This window comes from Panthera uncia, chromosome B1, assembly GCF_023721935.1.
Source record: "Panthera uncia isolate 11264 chromosome B1, Puncia_PCG_1.0, whole genome shotgun sequence".
Classification (NCBI taxonomy): domain Eukaryota; kingdom Metazoa; phylum Chordata; class Mammalia; order Carnivora; family Felidae; genus Panthera; species Panthera uncia.
This window is the reverse complement of record NC_064811.1, coordinates 20,011,416-20,032,553: the sequence shown is the minus strand read 5'-3', so window position 1 is coordinate 20,032,553 and position 21,138 is coordinate 20,011,416.

The following is a 21,138-nucleotide window of genomic DNA, read 5'->3' as shown; positions in this document are numbered from 1 at the left end:
TCAGTTCCCTGTTTTAACCCTTGCTTTGCCTGCCTTCATTTGCTCCTGTATAAAATGGGAATAATGGTCCCTATCAGAGTAAGTGAGCTCAACTATTTACAGCACACAGCATGGTACCTGATGTGCACATGAGTACTTAGTCCATATCAATCATTGTAGTTTTCACTGGGAACATCCGGTGTTGGGACAAGATTGAGTGGGAAGATTTGATTAGTCTCATCTGGAACCTTGGGGCCCTGAGGTCACTACTCCACAGCTCAGATGCTGGGCACATCAGTCCAAGGGTCAGGACATACTGCTTGGAGAGTGGACATGGAAATCAAATCAGCCCAGGCTGTTTTTATTAGAGGGACAATGGTTTTGCTAAGTGCGTCCCAGACTTCAAAGCCAGCCCTTGGAGATAGTGATCAGCCAGCACCTTTCCTCAGAGTGACCTCCAAAGCAGAACACCTGGTGTTGGGAACCCTTGGCACCTATTCATTGAGCTCAGCCACACCTCTGTCCCTGGGCATGTGGGCTGCGGACATTATCTCAGGGGCAGACAGGAACAGCCTCACTTGGACATTCATCCCGACAAGCCTCCCCCCAGTAACGGTGGGCTTTGATGTAGGGCACAGAGCAAACCGCTCACACTTCCTATCACTCCCAACAAGGAGCTAATAGATCAAAATTTCAAAAACATTGGAAAGGGAAAGTTCACTGCTGAGAACTTAACACATAATTTAAACAGCCTACGTTTACACACAAACATCGAAAGTACTTTCAGCTCACTTGTTGGGTGCCTACAGTTGGCCTGTAAGTTAAAACCGATTGGATTCATGGCATCATTAATGCAAATTCATGGCCCACGTAGAGTCTGGCCCAAGGCTACAAAACTTTGAGCTAATATCAGCCCACAACCGTTACCGAGCCTCTGGGGCCAGATGTGTTTCAGAATGTAGAACTTTCCAGTTTTAGAAAATAAGATGTGAGACACTCTAGTGGTACCTAGACAGCACCCTATAATCAAACCTACGGATATTGTTTGCTGTAAAAATGTACGAATATTATACCAAACGGCATAACTTTTGATTTTATATATCAATTCAGTTTAGGGTTTGGCGCTAAGGGAGTTTTTAAATTGCAGATTAAGGATCATGACTGCTATTTATTGAGTGCTTCACGTGTACTAACCATTTTACATATATCAAGTCATTAATCCTTGTAGTACTAAGAGCTAGGTATAAAATCCAGGAAACGAGGCCCCAGAGAAGTTAAACAGCTTATCCCAATGTTGCAGGACTAGTTGGTGGCAGAGTTAAAGTCTTAGCCCAGTTACCGATTTCACCCACATAATCACCAAGAAATTTTCGCTGATTTCTTCCCTCCTTTTCCTTATAGGGATATTTAGTTACCCAAAGAATGTGTCTGAGTAGAGAGAAGAATAGAGAGCTCAGAAACATATATGGACCCTTGATTTGTGGCTAAATTATGGCCGAGCAGCAGCGTAAACACAAACAGCAATAAATGGATATCCAAATGACAAGTGAAACTTGACCATCTACCTAACACGCTGCATAAAAGAATGCACCTAAATGTAGAAGTCAAAATAATAGGACTGCTAGAAAACAATATAGACAAATATTAATGAACTCCAGGTGGGGACAGACTTCTTCAATAGCATACAAGATGCATTAACCATAAAGGAAACAGAATTTGCATGAGAGGTGGAGGCCAGCGGGGAGGAAGAGGGTTGGAACACTCAGAACTGACCAAGAACGGACTTCCGAATACATAAAGAATGTTCATATATCAAGAAAAAAATCCAATTAAAAAATGGTCAAGGGACTAGAACAGGCACTTCACAAAGAGGATAATTAATAAACACATTAAAAGATGCTCTATATCACAACTGAAGGAAATGCAAATTAGAGCACAGTTAGATTTAAACCCGGTGTATACATCTCCCGGTGTAAGCCCAAGAGAAATGTACCCTCTGTTCAACAAAAGACATACACAAAGTTGCCCATGGCAACACAGCCCACACAATCGCTCAGATGTCCATTTCCATAGAATGAAACATTAACCACAAAGCACGCAGACCAGGAAACACTATTTTGAAATCCCAGTTTGGGGAGTCAAAAGTGGCCAGATAACATGTGACGACAAGGAACACTTTATTGTTACGTGGAACAATTTATTGTTATGTGGAACAAAATGGATAGGTGTTATCTCACAAACATAATGCTAAGTTAAAGAAGCGTTCGTACTCTTTGATTTCCCTTGTATAAAATTCCCGATCCAGCCCAAACTAAATCTTGGTGTTCAGGAATGCACGCTTAAGTGGTAAAACTATGAAGAAAAGAAGCAAGGACTTCCCAGAGAAGTCATGTGGAGGTCCCTGTGTTGGGAAGCAAGTGGGTAAGACTGAGGGAACGTGCAGGGATTCCTGAGGGGTTGACAGTGTCCTCCTTTTGGGTTGTGGTCATTTGCTGTGTGATAAATCCTTGAGCTGTACTAATCCCACGTATTTTGTTTTTCCTATGAATATCTCACAATTAAAAAGTTAAACTAAACAAACCTAGTGGTCCTGGAGAAGGGTACAGGGAAGAGAGGAGGCGCTGGGTTATATCACTGATTTTGAAATCCTTTGAAGCCAGTAGGTTTGAGCCATTTGCTGGCTGAGTCACATAATGTTTACCATAATCTTCGGCATAGCTAGCACTTGTATACATGGCTTGCTGTGTCCCAGATGTTTAACCAATTATGTGACACACTTTTAAAATAGAACACACAGAGGGGCGCCTGGGTGGCTCAGTCGGTTGAATGTGTGATTTCAGCTCAGGTCATGATCTCGTGGTTCATGATTTCGAGCCCCGTGTTGGGCTCTGTGCTGACAGCTCAGAGCCTGGAGCCTGCTTCGGATTCTGTGTCTCCCTCTCTCTCTCTCTCTCTCTCTCTCTCTCTCTCTCTCTGCCCCTCCCCAGCTCGTGCTTTGTCTCTCTCTCTCTTTCAAAAATAAACATTAAAAAAAACACACACACACAAAAAAAACGCAGACTTTTCCTGCCAGGAGCAAACCGAATCTTAACAACTTCCGATGACTTATGATCATTTTACAGAATCCGGTGACAATCTCATAATTTCTTAAGCATCTCAGAGCTGTTTTTCTACCGTAAATAGGCCCAGACAGCTAAGTATTAAGTTTTTTTCTGGGTGTGCACACGTGTGTATTATGTGTGCATGTGCATGTATGAGTGTGTGTGTATGTGTTTGGGGAGGTTTTTGGTGATTTTTTCTGCTTCTTTCCTTGCTGCATAGTATTAGCAGTCAGGCCATTACAGGCTCTTTCTGACGTGTCACGATAAGTATATGTAGCAATAACCTCCCTGCTTTATCATCAGCAGCCATCATTATATTGCTATTTCTAACCTGTTGTGGATTAAGCAAATAGCTCACCTCATTCATTTTAATTAACAGTCTCATTAAACTTGTGTGTAAAACAGGACTAAGGAACCCTGAAAGGCCTAATGGTTCTATTCACGTGCATCTTTACTGCCCAGACTTAACGTTTACTTTAGATCATCAGAAATCATTTTCTTACTACGCAGTACTGAGCTAGATCCTAAACAGTTGAGGCCACCAACACTAAAATCCTGTTTTAAAAGGACATACCATAAAGGAATAAGAGTAACAAGTCAGTGCCATACAGAAGGCCTGGGGTAACCAGTGCAGATTGGGTCATCGGGCCCCACAGCCTGGATGGTGGCCAGGAGTTCAGTGCAGAGAAAGAGGCAGTTTCCCTGCCCTTCTGGTGTTCTTTTTGCTTCTATCACTCATTCCCATCCCAGGGCTGATGCTCTGGCCATCCCCGCTGCCCAGAACATTTTTCTAGATTTTCGCAGGGACATTCCTCCTGATCATTCATGTCTCAGAGATTTTCACTGAGCATTTCCTTTGTCCATAGCCATTGTCACCCTCATTTTCTTTCATTCACAGATTGTCATATGGCCTCTTTTCCCCAACAATAGATCTCCAAAGAAACGGTCTGGGTTGAGGGACTGGAATTTGAGGTTCAAATTGCATCCCGAACATTTCACTTGGCTTAAATTTTTAAAGGAGACCTAAAGTTATGAGGATGTATAACTTTTGATTGAATTATTTAAAATTAATTTTTGATTAATTACAATAAAAAAGATAAAATAATAAAGTTAAGGAGGAACTCACAGCTCTGAACTTAAGTCTGAACGCCATCCTGGAGGCTCGAATCTCCCTTTTGTTCTCTGTTGAGTCTGGATCCCACAGGCCTGGTTGGAGATGCCAGAGGAAGAGAAGTAAATGATTCCTGAGCACCCGCTCACACAGAAAGATCTCCCACAGCCTGTTAGGGCATCTCATATTCCCACTATGTGCATCTACCAAAAAAAAGTGAAAGTTCTAGAACCCAGTGTGGGTGGAGCTAGAGGAAAAAAAAGGGATGTGTGTATTATCTTAGGAGATGATGCTAACAACGACAGTGGTGTTTTAAAATGGTCTTGGGGCACCTGGGTGGCTCAGTCTGTTAGGTGTCTGACTCCTGATTTCGGCTCAAGTCATGATCTTACAATTCACAAGTTCGAGCCCCACATTGGGACTGACGGTGTGGAGCCTGCTTGGTATTTTCTCTCTCTCTCTGTCCACCCCCTGCCCCCACAGTGCTCTCTCTCTCAGAATAAGTAAATAAACTTTAAAAAATAAAAAGAAATGGTCTTTATGCTGCAATACTCCTATATTGTCTAATGACCCTCCCCCGGAAGTATTTTGTTTTTAGGTGTCCCTAGAGGTAATGCTTATGGTGGCAAAACAATTGGAAACCACATAAATGAATGTATCACATTTTTTTCACATTGGCACATTATAATGATGCAATGTAGGCAAAAAAATATATTTATTGCTATGGCTTAATGCAGAAGTAACAGAACTCCCTGTTAAGCCAGCCATGAACCAATGGGGTACCGCTGAAAAATAGCTATGGAAAGAAAAAGATTGAAAGCTATATACCAACCTTAACAGGGATAATCTGAGGGTACGATCAAGTAATTTCCTGTCATGGATAGAACTATCCATACATACTAATTTAAAAACTAGAAAAAAAATTAAATTTTGTATCCATCCATCCATCCATCAGGAGAAGTCACCTAATCTGGGCCACCGTTTTCTTACCCTTTATATGTGAGATACATTTAAACCTACCCTCCCTAACTCAGAATGAAGTTTTAGTAAGATTACATAAGGAAAGGGCTTTACAGAGGTAAAGAGTTACGCAGATATATGATAGCTGGGCTATTATTGACATACTATGCATACACACACATCGTCATGTTACACATGTGGAAAACAAGATGGTCCATCCATATCCCCACTACCTTCTACCAAACTGTATGTGTGCATTGGCAAAGATTAGAATTGCATGTAAACATCTTTATCAGTTATATATATGTCCATTCACTTTGCCTGAAAAGCCGCCAAAATGCAGAGTAAATTTAAAATAACGCAAACTCTAGCTCTTTGGCTACCTATTGTCGCACAAATAACAATCTAGAAGGAATAGGCTTGAGGTGAGGTTCCGGGGAGGCTGGGCCTCTACCAGGATGACTGTCCTCTCTCTTTCTCCCCAAGTGCTTCCTGCATGAACCCACCCAATTACCCACCCCACCCACACTCTAAGACTTCTTGCCCATAAAAATGTCTTCTTACTTTTTCCTTCGTGAAAGATCTATTTCCTGGATATCCAACAGCCTGAGAGAGCCTCCCCTAGGGTCCCCGCCTTCTTACCACCTCCCGCCCGCGTTGCTGCCTTTGGAGTGATAAGACACACTATGGCGGGGGGAGGAAAACATCTTCTCTTTACACAGGGCTGTTGCTTCTAGAGCCCATCAGCCCTGCTTAGCAGATGAGGAAACAGATAAAGTGCCTGAAGAGTGGGGCAGGAGTCACTCGTCAAGGGCAGGTTGCAAGCAGGAAGTGCACGCGGGGAAGCCAGGCAAGTAGAAGACAGGTGGGTTCTGGGTTGGTCCGGAGGACGCGCCCTGTCCAGGGCTCTGCTTCGGGTATTGCAAGAGAAGACCTGAGCGATGCTGCCAGATCTTTGGACTTTTCTGGAGAAGCCTGATAACCGGTTTTGTGAAAGTTACCACTAAAAACAAAACAAACAAACAAACAAAAAAAAAAAAAAACCAAAATTGGACAGGCCAAACAAAGCAGGGCGGTGCACTGCTGATTTTCATCCTGACACCAGAATACATTCTCAGGTGTGCAGGCAGTGGCCCAGTGCCCTTTTGACCAGCACACATAGCTTGTCCTCTGGACCCCCTGGTGCTTCCTTCCACCAGTCTCCTAATGCACTCGGTGAGGCTAGCACTCTTTGCAAAGCAGAAGAGACAGAGAGACGCCAGAGGGAAGGATGGCACTTGTCCCAGGGAGATGGCTGTGTGGGGAGAGAAGGGCATTCGGGAGCCTGGCTGTCATTACTCCTCCTCAGCTCAGTGCTCTGCCCAGAGTCACCAGGCCTGGGAAAAGCAAGGTACCCAGACTGATGGGAAAAGCCCCAGCCTTGCCCCGGCCATTCTAAACTCTTCAGCAGCAAGAAGCGCTCAGTGACTGGAGCAAGAAAAGGGGAGAGCCTGCTGGACTCTGAGCTGTCCAGGCAGGGCCTAGAGAGGCGGCAGGTGTTCAGGCCCCCACCCCGGGGCCAGCGGGCAGCAGCTTGGCCCTCTCCTGAAGGCAGCCGCTACTGAGGTGGATTGTACCGTAAAAGCCTGAAAAAGTGGCTCCAAAAATAGCACCTGCACAAAACCACTTTGAACTTTCGCATTCATTAGGAGCTTCTTTGAGGGCCCTCTGACAGTGCTGATAATTTTAGAATTGTTCAGTCAGGCCCGCTGACAGGGAGTCTATCCCCGTGGAGGCTGCCAGAATTCGGGAAATGTCAAATAATGTGTTACATGGCTGTGAGAAAGCACTAAACTTCAAAGGATCAGATTTAAGTGGAGAACTGCTAACGGAACACGGGCTGGCATAATTACAGGCTGTTTTCAGCCTTGCTTAAATATGCACATAAATGTGCAGAGAAAAACCTCTGGAAACTGATACACAAAAATCTTCCTAGCGGTTATCTCTGATGGTGGGGATAGGTGACTTTATTGTCTATTTAAGATTTTTTTTTTAATTTTTTTAATGTTTTATTTATTTTTGACAGAGAGAGAGAGACAGAGCATGAGCGGGGGAGGGGCAGAGAGAGAGGGAGACACAGAATCCGAAGCAGGCTCCAGGCTCTGAGCTGTCAGCACAGAGCCCGACGTGGGGCTCAAACTCACAGACCGCGAGATCATGACCTGAGCCAAAGTCGGCCGCTCAACCGACTGAGCCACCCAGGAGCCCCTCTGTTTAAGATTTAAGGCAGCTTATGAACAGACAAAGGAAGCTTGTTTCAAAATAAGTGAAAAAAGAGGCAGCAGCTACATAGGAAGTTGAACTGTATGAAATTGACGTTTTGTAGGCCAATGTCATGTGGCTGAACTTCATACGCAACGCAGATCGACACTTGCTGGAGCTAAGACTACTTCTCTGTTGTCTGGGCACCAACTGGAAGAAGGAAAAAGCTCCAGGTAAAAACCTTCAGTGTCCGTGAGGTGAAAACTGGCTGCTCACGCCTTTCCTTCTGTTTCCTAAGACCATAGTCTCCCTTTGTAACCAGAGATTGTTTAAATAAATACTTTTTAAAGAAGTTATGAGTCCCCTACCCCCGAGTCCTCAGATTTGGGGCAATTTCACCCCATTTCTCAAACAAGAAGAAAATCTCTGCTCAACCCACCTCCAAATGTGGCTTTGAATACTGAAATTAGACGATGGTTTGTGAAATTAACTAGACTTACAACGGCACCATTTACTAAGTGTGTACAATAGTCAAACAGTGTGCTGGTGTCCGGTAACAAATAAGCCACAGAAGGTCACAGTCACAGATATAACAAACTCACGTATAAAACCGGTAAGTCTGAACGTTGTAGGTCAAGTGCCTTTCGTGATGTCTGACACCTAGGAGATCAATCACAATAACGCTCGTTAATACTAGAGTAAGAGATATGAATGCTTTGCCCAAGTCAAAATTAATAGATTCTAGGGGCGCCTGGGTGACTCAGTCGGTTAAGCGTCCGACTTTGGCTCAGGTGGTGATCTCGCGGTTCGTGGTTTCGAGCCCCGCGTCGGGCTTGCTGCTGACAGCCTATCATCACGGAACCTGCTTCGGATCCTCTGTCCTCCTCTCTCTCTGACCCTCCCCTGCTCACACTCTCTCTCAAAATAAATAGATAAAAACATTTAAAAAAATTAAAAAACTAATAGATCCTAATTAAGTTTGCAAAACTTTGTAAATGTCATCAGTAATTTACTAAGTCGACGAATATAAAGTATTATAGTGCCTGGCATATAGTAAGGACTCAGTAAATAGCTCTAATGCCATCTATTCCTTTTGTTTTGGGCCTGTTATAATTAGAGGCACAGCCAGGATCTCAAACCCTGGCTTCTCTGGCTCTCAAACCTTTCCCACCACACTACATACATATTTTGAACACATAGTAGGGATAATATGTAATTATCAATTTAATGAATCAGGCCTCAGAACCCTGAACTTTTTTTTTTACCGGTGTGAAATATAAGGCTCGACACATAGTAGGTACCCAGTTGTGGATCTGACCACTAGTTCTGGGTCAGGATCCTCTCTGCTCCCAGCACTAACTCTTAGCTCCTCAGGCATTACCTCACTTCATTCTCTGTGACTCGTGAAAATGACTCGATTATTGTTTACGTTCCAGACACAAGAAATCCAGACCACAGAGGTCACGACTTCCCCAGCCCGTTGGGACTCACTCAAGCCTGCCTAACTCCAAAGCTTATGTTTCTGTTCAGATCCAGGCACAGGCTCGGGCAAGAGGCACCCAAAGTGCAAAACTCAAAATGTTCACGCTCCATTTCCTGCAGGACCCCCAAAATTGGCTGATACTGCATCATTTCCCACCTGGCAAAGATTCTAGCTCAGAGGTTTTCTGTTAAACATATCCTTTCCCCCGCCTGTATACTCTTTCATATTTTTTCCTGCCCCAACCCAGCTCGGAGCTCCAAAACCATAGCAGGGTGGTCCCTCCATTCCTGGCTTCCTGGGGGCACAAATCTCCGGGCCAGTGACCCCCAAGGAGAAAGTATGCTCTGTGTGTTGGCATAATTTGCCAGGTAACCTGAACTGAAATCATGGCCAAGCGGTCTAGCAGGACTGGACCAGCTCAAATGGCCAAGGATGTTTTGTACTTGCCCAGGCACTTGTCCAGCCGGCCAAGCCAAGACAGGAGCTGAGAGGGAAAGCCAGAGAACAGCTCTTCGACCTCTAAATAGCAGCTCCTAGTGTGGTTCCCAGACCAGTAGCACCAGTAACACTCGCCCAGGACATTGTGGGCAACACAGCTTCCTTGCCCACCCCACCCACCCCCGATCTTCTGAACGGAAAGTCTAGAGATGTGGCCCAGCAACCATGCAGGGGATGCTGGTGTGCACTTAACTTTGAGACCTGCTGACCTGTGTAACATAGAATCCCAGCTCTGCTCTAGCAGAGCCTCTGTGGCCTCTGTCCACGCCTCCAGCCTCGTCTCTCCCCTCTCCCTGCATCACCTCCTCCAGGAAGCCCTCCCCGGGGCCTTATTAATCTTCTTGTCCCGGGTTCTCAGGAGCTGCTCAGTCAATGTTTGTTGAATCGCAATGAAACCAAGCAGGATGTTTGAAAGTGGGGCTCAGGGCGTGGTTACCATGGAGAAGGGCAACCCCCACCGGAACCAGAACTCTGGCTGATAGCCTCCGGCCGCAGTCACAAGTCTTTGAGTGACAAAGGGCCAGGTGCCACAGAAGGGAAGAGTGAACCGACCCACTTACCTCCCCCTAAAAGGGGCAGTCACTACTCGGTTTCAGCCGGCTCTTACTGCGGGGTGGGCAGCAAGGTTGCTTTTTTCACTCACATTTCAGAAGCCAAGATCAGGACCTTCAGGCAAAATGTCAGGACCTTTAGATGTTGGCTCAAAGCAAACAAATAAAAAACAAAGAAAACAGAATTCCCGAAACCCAGCTCTAGGAGCCAAACAAAGCACATTTCGAACGACACGCAGCGTACTCTCTGTTTGCAACCTTGCTACCTCTGCCTGGCACCAATTTCACTCTTCCTAGAACTCGAGTTCTCGGCCACAATAGAGCACGTGCCGCTCAAAGGCCCGGGGTCTGTCTCGTACTCGATACTGTGCTCCCCAGACCTAGGAGGGTGCCGGGCTCAGAGCAGAGCCCATTGGCATTTGAGGAATGACTTAATGACAGAGGATAGCCTTCCACCATCGACATCACGGCCCCTCTTTGTACCAGATCCCCCCTTATCCGAACTGGGCTCATCTAAGGAAGGAAGGCCCCCAGGAGCCCACCTGCTGTCACTCTCCAGAACACCCCGTGCTGTCCCACTGCTAATGACAATGCGGTGGCCTCTTTGGCTCCCTCCCACGACAGAATGCAGAAACAGAGGGAGGGAGGGACTCCTTGCCCCTACGATGTATCCATGTTTACACTGAGCAGGTATCCAGAGGGCTGTACAGTGGGAACCACAGATGGTTACCAGGAACGCTACAAGCTCTTTGTCCTCACAGGAACCCATTAGAATTAAGATATTTTCCCCCCTCCATGGCTAGAGGCTTTATAATCCCTGAGAAAGGGCAAGGAGGTTTGTCATTCTTCACTGCTACCCATAACTTCTTTCATTCTTTCTGATCTGCAGGGGGTAGAAGCCCTGAATGTGACTCAGAAAGCAGTGAACAGCCCCAGTGGGGCAATTCCAACCTGGGTTCATCTTATTTCAGGAAGTGGGCCTTTCCCAACCCAGGGTCACTGCACAAGTCACATCGTGTCTCTCCTTTATGGTATGTCTGGCCAAATTTCGCTTCTTTCCCAGAAGCTTCCAGAGTAACCTTCTGATCCAGGCACTGTGGTATCCACTGACCCCCTCTCACCTGTCAGAACACGCTCCCCTTTCCCCGAAATTGAAGGGACCGTCCTGTGTATAATTCCGTGGAAAACTCTGCTCAGATAAAATCACATTGCTGCTATCACCTGAACTTACAAGGAAGAGAAGCACAGAATGTTTAAGTTGGAATAAACCTTAGAAAGCATCTCAGCCCAGTGATGTTTCAGGGCAAACAGATAAGACAGATAACAGGATTGATTGTTTGATCTGATCCTCCCCCCACCCTGCCCCCCCAGTCCCCCCTGCTGTGTCCTCTTTCCCATCTCCTTCCAGTCTCAGGATGACCCCGGGGGCAGGGTGTGCACTAAGGGGGAGCTCATAGTCCCGAGTTGCAGTTTGAAAACCTGACCCCCCAGGGGGGAAAGAAGAAAAATTTACCAAAGATCTCTATTGTAAAAAGAATCTATAGTTACTATGGAAATCGTGAAATTTCCAAAAAGAGGGGTGAGGGGCAAGTTACTATTGATGAATAGCCACCATGGCAATTTGGGTCTGTTCGTTTCCTTTCACTTCTTTATTTTTCTACACACAGGAGTTTGTCTTGCTTTTGGTTTTCACCTAGGGCTTGCGTCCAGCCAGAGAGGGCACCTTTCCCCGATTCATACAAAAGTGTGAACCGGGCAGGGGACTTCGGCTCATACCAGGCTGACTCCAAGGACCTGACTTCGTTCTGTTCAGAACCACAGTTGCCCTTTCTGGTGACCTCACTCTTCAGCGTACATGAGCACAGTGGCAGATGCAGGGCCTTGGGGAGATATTTTGACAGGCAAGTGGGTAGATTTAGCCCCAAGTGAGGCCGGAGTTCAGCCACCACGTGGACACCCAAGCATTCTGCAGCAGGTCAGAGGGAGGAAGGAGGGCAGGCAGGAGTGCTCCAGGGTCAGGCTGCACACCGCTGGAGGTCTTACGGATTAACGTTGAGCAGTAAGCAGGGGTCACTACCTCCCCGTTCCCTGCCCTCAGCGGATGAACTGTTTCTAATCTTGCCCAGAGAACAGAAGTCCTTAGAAGAGACTGTCCCCCCTCCCTCCCCCAAATTAACTGAACTTCCTGACTTTGTACTCATAGCCTCTGCATTCCTTCTTAGTACCTGGGTCCTCTCAAAAACATTCCTTCCCGGGGCGCCTGAGTGGCTCAGTCTGTTAAGCTAAGCGTCCGACTTCGGCTCAGGTCATGATCTCATGGTTCGTGAGTTCCAGCCCCGCGTTGGGCTCTGGGCTGACAGCTTGGCGCCTGGAGCCCGTTTCGGGTTCTGTGTCTCCCTCTCTCTGCCCCTCCGCCGCTTGCACTCTGTCTCTTGCGTTGTCTCAAAAATAAAGAAACGTTTAAAAAAAATTAAAAAAAGAAGAACACTCCTTCCTGGATCCTCTTCCCTCTCACCTGCTCCAGGACAACTTCCCTCCCCTTCTCTCTCTTGCATCTTTTAGTTCTCCCTTCAGTGGGAATTTTTCCCACTGGCTTACAAATGCCAGGTTTCCACCGTCTTTAGAAACCACTCCTCGTCCTTGACCTCACAGCCCCCTCTTAGCTACTTTGTCTTTATAGCAATACTCCTTGAAAGAATCACCCACACTCCCCCTCCCCCTCTCTCCTCCATTTCATTCTCTCTTGAACCTGTTCTTATCAGGGTTTTGCCCCGAATATGCCGCCACTAAGAGTTCTTATCAAGGTCACTGATGCCCTCCATGTTGCTAACCCACAGTCAGTACTCAGTTATCTTTCTCAACCTTGTGCATGCTCGCTCTCCTGACCTGAAATGGTTTCATCACTCAGCTTCTCTCTTGATATTCCTCCTACATCATGAGCCAGTCACTCCTCGCCTCGCTTGTTGGAGTCCCTTCCTGACTTCTAGACACCCCAGTGTCTCATACCAGCACTCAGTCCATAGCTGTCTTCCACTCACTCCTTAGGTCAATGACATTCAAACTCTGATTATGACCCACAGTAAGAAACACATTTTACATCCTATCTCAGGATGTCTATGCCCATACACAAACACAGATGAAATAAAATGTTTTCTCAGAACAATGACCAACCTTACTATGTACAACACACTAAAGTTTTCTATTTTCTTTTTTTTTTTTTTACATGCTGCTCAGGACCACCATTGGGTCATGACCTAGTCTTTAAATGCCATCTATATGCTGAAAATACCCAAGTGTATCATCTTCAGCTGAACCTGACCTTCAGACATGAATTTCCAACTGCCTACACAACAAACAGTCCCTTCATAGGTACGTCCCACCAGCCTTTCAAACTTGGCATGACCCAAACTCCTGACTCCCCAGCCTTCCCCAGCTGAGGAATGACTTACCCAGTTGCTTAGATCGAAAACTTTAGAGCCTGCATTTGTGCCCTTTTGACTTCTTCCTTTCTCACCCTACATCCAATATATCAGAAAATCCTTCTAAATGGATCTGCCTTCAAAATACATCCCAGTGCAATCGCTTCTCACAAACTGTTGCCATGCTAGTCTAGCTACCACCTCTTGCCTGGATGATTTTTAGTGTCTTAACTGTTCTGTCCACTGCCACTCCGACCCCTCTACAGTCTAGTCTTCAAACTATCAGCCAAGGGGATCGTCAGTATAAACTAACTCACGTTCTTTACTCAAGCCTTCCCACAGGTCCCCATCCCACTTACAACATGATCTCTAAAGTCTTTCCAGACCCTCAACAGATGGCTGGTCTAACCTTATTTCCTTCCACTCCAGCCACATCAGCCTTCCTGCTATTGTTCAAACTTGACAAGTATATTCCTAACCCAGGGTCATTGGCTTCATTGGTCCCTCCTGGATGGCACAGGTATTAAACAACTTGCTTCCTTCCTTCACTCAAAAAAGAATTCTGAAAGGTCTGTTTAGCCCCTTACTGTGTCTTGTTTTCCTGTTCCTGACACTCATCATCACATAACACTGTTACATATTTTTTACTTTTTCCATTGTCTGTAGACCTTAAGTTCCACGAGGGAGGGTTTATTTTGTTCGCTGGGCCTAGTAGGTGCCTGATACACAATGGGTATTCAGTAAATATTTGTTGAATTAATAAATGCTATTCAAATGTCTTCATTTCAAGCAGGTCAATGTAAGAATAACCAGACAGAGATAAGGGGCAGTGGGGCTTGAGGCAAAAATGGATAGAGCATGACCTACCCTAAAGCATTCAGATTCACATGCAAAACAAACCTAATCTAAACGTGATGAGGAGACTTTGACTTTAAAAATTCAGAACACTAGAATTGGAATCTTCGAGTTATTTGAGACCTTCCTTATTAAACAAGTTGCCAACGTGAGCTTTAGTGACTTCTCAGGGGTAACTCCACAACTTGGAGCAAAGCCAAGGTAGGTCAAGGGTCTTCTGAATGCAGTATAGGGGTCATCTTTCTACCTGAAATGAGAATTCTCTGAGGCATTACAGAGGCCACAGGGACTAGCTGAATTGTTGAAACACAGAAAAGTAGTTGGCAGTCCATCCTGTCAAGGAGTACTTGCCAGTCAGGGGACTATGGAGAAGATCAGATCTAGAGGAAACTTCAGTCATGAATGACAAGGTTATGGAACTTGGCTTACCTACCCCACCCCAACCAGATGGCACGCTAGTATAAATTCTCTACTTTGAACCAAACTGACTTTTGCTAATATTTATGTACTCAAAGGTAAGTCGATTTTATAACTCCAGATTCAAGGAGGCTTCCTGTTCTCAGGCTGCCCTCTGTAAACTGGGAGAATCTGAGCTGATAAATAACTTAAGGCACTGGACTAGGAGACCTCGCAAACAAAGGTTACTTGGGCACCACTGGCACGGAAATGAGATAGCTTAAGGAAGCATTGATAGAATTGTTATTCTATATGTAAGGTTTGATTTCCTTATTTCCCCCCTATTGTCTTGTGACCATTTTTATTTGTCATTAAATTTTCTTGAAGTTACTGAGTCCACAAATTGCAAACATCTCATCCCAATTCTAGTGAGAGCTGTTCCAAGAGAAATGGGCGAGCAACTTCACCCTCGTCCTTCTCCGCCCGTCCTACATATTGCAAAGATAGCTGTTTATAGGGACTTCTGAACTAGGTGGTTCCCTCCTGCATTCATAAGGTCCTGTGGGTACTTGCCTAAGGAGGAGGTGGCTCCATCCACCCTCAGGGGTACTACCCTCCCCTCTCACCCTAAATTCCCCAGAAGCAAGAGAGAAAAGTAAGTCCACATAATTTAGCCTGAAAGCAATACCAGGGGTATTCTCAAGGCCCCAACTCCCCCTCCCCAGTTTTCCCAGGTAGGCGGTGGAGCAGGAAACCTCTGGTGAGTAAGTAATGGATTACTGCCGGGGCTCTAGAAGTCGTCATATGTCATATTTGCAGTTCGTTGCCCGGAGTGGAGTGACATGATAGTCCATGGCTAAACCTTTATGGGTTTGGGTTTATCTCATTTAATCCTCATCAACGCTTCATAAGCTTGATCCCACCATTATCCACATTCCGCAGATTACCCAATATCTCACAGCTAGTAAGTGGCAAACCATGGCGAACCTACTGTACCAAAAGCTATTGCTTTTCACTTCTAAACTTGTGTTGCGAACCACAAGAGTCATTGCTTAATTCTCACAAGAAACCTAAGCCAACTGCTCATTTAATCTCCGTGTTACAGATGAAGAGCTTAGGCTCAGAGAAGTTTCCATATTTTGCCCAAAGGCGCCAAGTTAGTTTCTGATCCAATCAGGACTCAAACCCAGATTAACTACCACTCCACACAACCCCTTACACGCCTATGCGTGAATCTGTGAACCCAAACTCTCCAACAGGGGTCCCCCAGTGGGGAGCTCAGTGACACACAAGAACACCACTGTTACTCAGGCACAGCCATTCACCCCCACCCCCACTCCCAACACCGAACCTGTTGCAACTGGAAAATGGAGACCTCTTGATGGATCACTCAGACTTCTGTTGTCACTCCCTGCCAATCAGGAGCATGTGACAGCCCACATTCCACCACCTTCCCAGAGACCAGCTCTGTTCACCCAGAGGAAAACGAATATAATGTGGCAAAGACTCCAGGTCCTTCACACCCCAATCTTCATACCTGGGAAGGATTCAGTCAGGAAGAGCTGGAAACCACTGCTGCTGAAAGAGAGGAAGACACCAGACTTTATCCAGGGTAAGCCAAGATACAGCCTTTCACTCTCGAGATATAGCCTACTGCCTCCCTTAATCTCATCTACCCAGTTTAGGGTGGAACAGCCCCATCCCTGCCAGCTCCCTCCCTAAACCCATTCATTGCTGCTTCCTCTCTAGGATTGGTTTCATCCTCTCTTGTTCAGCTTAGAGACCCAGTTTTGGGGCTGGCTCCTTGGTTCTGCTCATACTCACCACAGGCCTCTTGTTCTGATGACCTGTCTGGGCAGCCTAGTCTGGTTGTGCTATGGGAGCATTAGAAACACAGGACACTTGGGCCAACCCATGCTGACATCCCCGCTGGGAAAGAAGGTATAAACATTGGCAAGAGAATTCTAAAACTCATCTGGAAGAACAGAAAAGGAAAGACGATGGAAGAACATTCAGAAGAAAGTAAAGAAATGACATGAAAATGCCTTATAAGATATCAAAACGTGTTAAAAGACTACAGTTATCAAACAGACTGGTAATAGCTTAGGCAATGGATTAAATTGAATAAAAAGGCCTAGAAACAAATCCTTGCCAAGATCTGATAAAGGAGGCATTTCAAATTAACTTAAAAGTCAAGGCATATTAGTAAATTTTCTATAGTAACTATTAGTAAATTGAAAAAAAAAGTTAACTCAGGCACACCCATATCAAAATTAATTCCAGAGAGACCATAAAACTCAGACCACAGAAAAATGATGAATGAGACAGACAGAAAGAGTTATAGATGTAACTGAATAGATGAAAAGTACAGTGAGAAAAAATATCCCTGCTCAATAATAAGCATTGAATTCATACCTTTTTTATTGTTCAAGTTCATTCATATTAGTAAACCAAACACTGAGACTTCCATAAATAAATAAAAGTAAGCAGAACATCTACCACAAAAGATAGAGATCTACTAATCCAAAAAAAGTGCTAGTAATCTTTTGAAGTATATATTAAGACTAAAAAGCAAAAAAAAGGAAAAGAAAAAGAAAGAAAAAAGGAAAAAAAAGACTAAAGAGCACTTTTCCCTACTTGTATGATTTGTTTGAAACAGTAATTCTGTCATGGTGAACAATGGCATAGATATTCTCCTGTTTGACTCGTAATTCAAGTTGATATAGCCTCTAGGGGAAAGTTGGAAACATGTGTTAAGAAACATAACATGATTACCCTTTGACCTAGTAATTATACTCAGAGAAACCCACGTTAGGAAAAGATCCAAAACATGTAAACTTATGTATCATAGTGTAAGGAGAAAGAAGGAAGCACACCACATGTCCAAAATGGGCATATGATAAATAAATTATAATGCTTCCACTGGGTAAATGAGACTATTTGCACTTTTAAAAATAGCATCAGTGAGTCAAAGCAATCTTAAGAAAGAACAAATCCCAGATTCCAAAACATCCCACAAAACAACAGTAATCAAAACAGTATGGTACATGCACAAAAATAGACACATTGATCAATGGGACAGAATAAAGAGCCCAGAAATAAACTCACACTTCTATAGTTAATTAATTTATAATAAAAGAGGTAAAAATATACAATGGCAGGAAAGACAGTCTCTTTAATAAATCGTGCTGGGAAAACTGGTAGCTACATGCAAAAGAATGAAATTGGATCACTTTCTTACACCATACACAAAACAAATTCAAAATGGATTAAAGACCTAAATTTGAGACCTGAAACCATAAAAATCCCCAAAGTAAACAGGAAGTATTCTCTTAGACATTAACCTTAGCAATATTTTTCTGGATTTATCTCCTCAGGCAAGGGAAAGAAAAGCAAAAATAAACAATGGGGTCTACATCAACCTAAAAAGCACAGTGAAGGAAATGATCAACAAAATACAAAGTTAACCTGTTGAATGGGAGAAGATATTTATAAATGATATACCCAATAAACAGGTTAATATCTAAAATATGTAAAGAACTCATAAAACTCAACATCAAACAACAAATAATCCAATTAAAGAAATGGGCAGAGGACCTAAACACATGTTTCTCCAAAGAAGACATACAGATGATCAACAGACACATGGAAAGATGCTCAACATCGCTAGTCATCAGGAAAATGCAAATCAAAACCACAATGAGATACCACCTCACATGTGCCATAATGGCTAGTATCAAAAGACAAAAAATAGTATGTATTGGTGAGGATGTGGAGAAAAGGAAGCTGTTGTTCACTCTTGGTGGGAATGTAAATTGGGGCAGCCACTATGAAAAATAGTATGAAGGTTCCTCAAAAATTAGAAATATTATATAACCCAGAAATTCCACTTGTGGGTACTTTCTTCAGATATATGCACACCTATGTTCATTTACAATGAATACCCCTACGTTCATTATAAATAATAGCCAAGATATGGAAGCAACTACTGTGTCCATCGACAGATGAATTGATAAAGAATTGGTGTGTGTGTGTGTGTGTGTGTGTGTGTGTGTGTGTGTGTGTAATGGAATATTACTCAACCATGAAAAAAGAAGTCTTGTGATTCACAACAATATGAATGGGCTTAGAGGGTATTATGCTCAGTGATATATGTCAGATAGGGAAAAACAAATACCATATGATGTCACGTATATGTGGAATCTAAAAAACCAAAGAAAGAAACAAACAACAGAAACAGACTCATAAATACAAAGAACACACTCTTGATTGCCAGAGGGTACAGGGATGGGGAGGTGAGTAAAATAGGTGAATGGGATTAAGAGGCACGAATTTGCAATTATAAAATCAGTCACAGGGATGAAAAATATGGCATAGGGAATATAGTCAATAATATTGTAATAATTTTGTATGATGACAGAGGGTAGCCACACTTACCATGATGAGTATTTAATAATGTATATAATTGTCAAATCACTATATGGTACACCTGAAACCAATATAATACTATACGTCAACTATACTTCAATTTAAATAAAAAAAAAAATTTAAAGGGGGCCTGGGTGACTCAGTTGATTGAGTGTCCAACTCTTGATTTTGGCTCAGGTCATGATCCCAGGGTCATGGGATTGAGCCCTGCATCCGGCTCTGTGCTGAGTGTGGAGACTGCTTGGGATTCTCTCTCTATCTTCCTCTGCCCCTCTCTCTTTTTCACGCCCTTTCTCTATCTCTCTCAAAATAAATAAATATTTTTAAAACTTTTAAATACAAAAATAAAATAAAAATAGCATTTATGAAAACAATGTCACAAGATAAAAAATGTTTGTGATATGACATAACAAAGAAACTCAAAACGGAAATAGGCTGGGAAGTCTCCAGTCGTGAGTTTGAGCCCCATATTGGGCATAAAGATTATTTTAAAAATCAATAAATAAAAATAAAATAAATGTAAGAAATAGGTTAGGAAGGAAAAAAACAGAAAAAAAAACAGCAAAGCAAAAAAGACAAAATGCATCCAGGTTTATAGGCATTATGGTATGAGAGTAATAAGATTAAAGGGAACTTTTTAAATGCTCCTCAATGTTCCAGATTTTCTGTGATGGAGTTGCTGTTTTACAATCTTTAAAGAACACATCATAATGATGAACCCCTAAATTCTAGTCCTGAAAACAATATTATACTATATGTTAACGAACCAGAATTTAAATTGAAATTTGAAAGAAAAAGAACGCATCATAACATCTTTTACTTGGTAAGTGTACTTGAGCAGTTCAAGGAAAGACACAGGAGGAAAAAAGATGGCAAGGAAAACAGAAGACCGAGAAGAAAGAAACAGGGACTGAGATGCTAAGGGACAGAAACAGGCGGAGAGGGGATGCAAGCAGAGAAGGTTGCCCAGACTGCCGGAAGGAGCGTGGCCACGTTGCAGAGCAAGGGAGTGCATCAGACAGTGAGAGTGGGGGAGACAAGTGGGATCCAGGAGGGAGATTAGAAGAGACAGAAACAAGGGGAAAAAGAGCCAGTTCACCTAGTCCATTTGTTAACACGGCGTTTTCCAAAAACACAATCTTCCATATTAAAAAAAAAAAAAAAATGGGGGAGGTGTAGTTGCTGTCAAATTTTAGACATACGAATATATTCTTTCCTATATAAAGTTTAAAAGCACTTGGGTTCTTTATAACTCCTTGTTTCTTCAGCTTCCCTGGAGACCATGCTAAGTTTCTGGTCTGAAAAGTAAGAGGCATTACATTTCTTCTTGCAGAAGGAGAAAAGAGAAAAGCTACTTTTAAGAATCAGCACCAGCAAAACTCTGTATCTTGGTGTCTCAACTATAAGCATACTTGTTTCACACCTGCCTTGCCATCTGGCTGAAATTAAGAGGAGGACCAGATGTGTCCCCTGGCTGGACACCGCGTCTTTAAAATTCTTTCCCTACGAAGCCAGTCCTTGCTGTTGGCCATTGGATATACTTCTACTAACAATACCTTTCTTTCTCATTCACCTGCGTTGTGCCTCACTGCACTCATTCTCTGCCAATGCTGTCATGAAATCTTGACAGTAATAAAAATAACCCAGCGAGGCCCTGTAGCATGGGACCCAGCTGCAAGGTCTTTAAGTGTATTTACTGTTTCATCCTCACAGTGGCCCCTACAATTAGTATCCCTATTTTAGGGCGTGGAGTTAAGTAACTGGTCCAAATAGGTATTCGCCATTTCCAAGAGCGGAAAAATCAAAGCTCAAAGAAATGAAATAACTGGGTCAAGGGCGCCCACTGGCAAGGGGCGGAACCAAGGATTTGCAGATAGCTCTACCTGACATTGACGCATAATCGAAGCCCTCCAGTGTGGTTCTAAAAGCACCCCATTCCTTGAATTAAACCCCTCTCTGATTGAAATAGCTAGAGCAACTGTTCTCTGCCAGGACAGTTTTCCCTCCGAGAGACATTTGGCAAAGTCTGAGACACTTTTAGTTGCCACCACTGGAAGTGGGGGTCCCACTAGCATCTAGGGGGACCAGGAATGCTGCTAAACATCCTATACTGCAC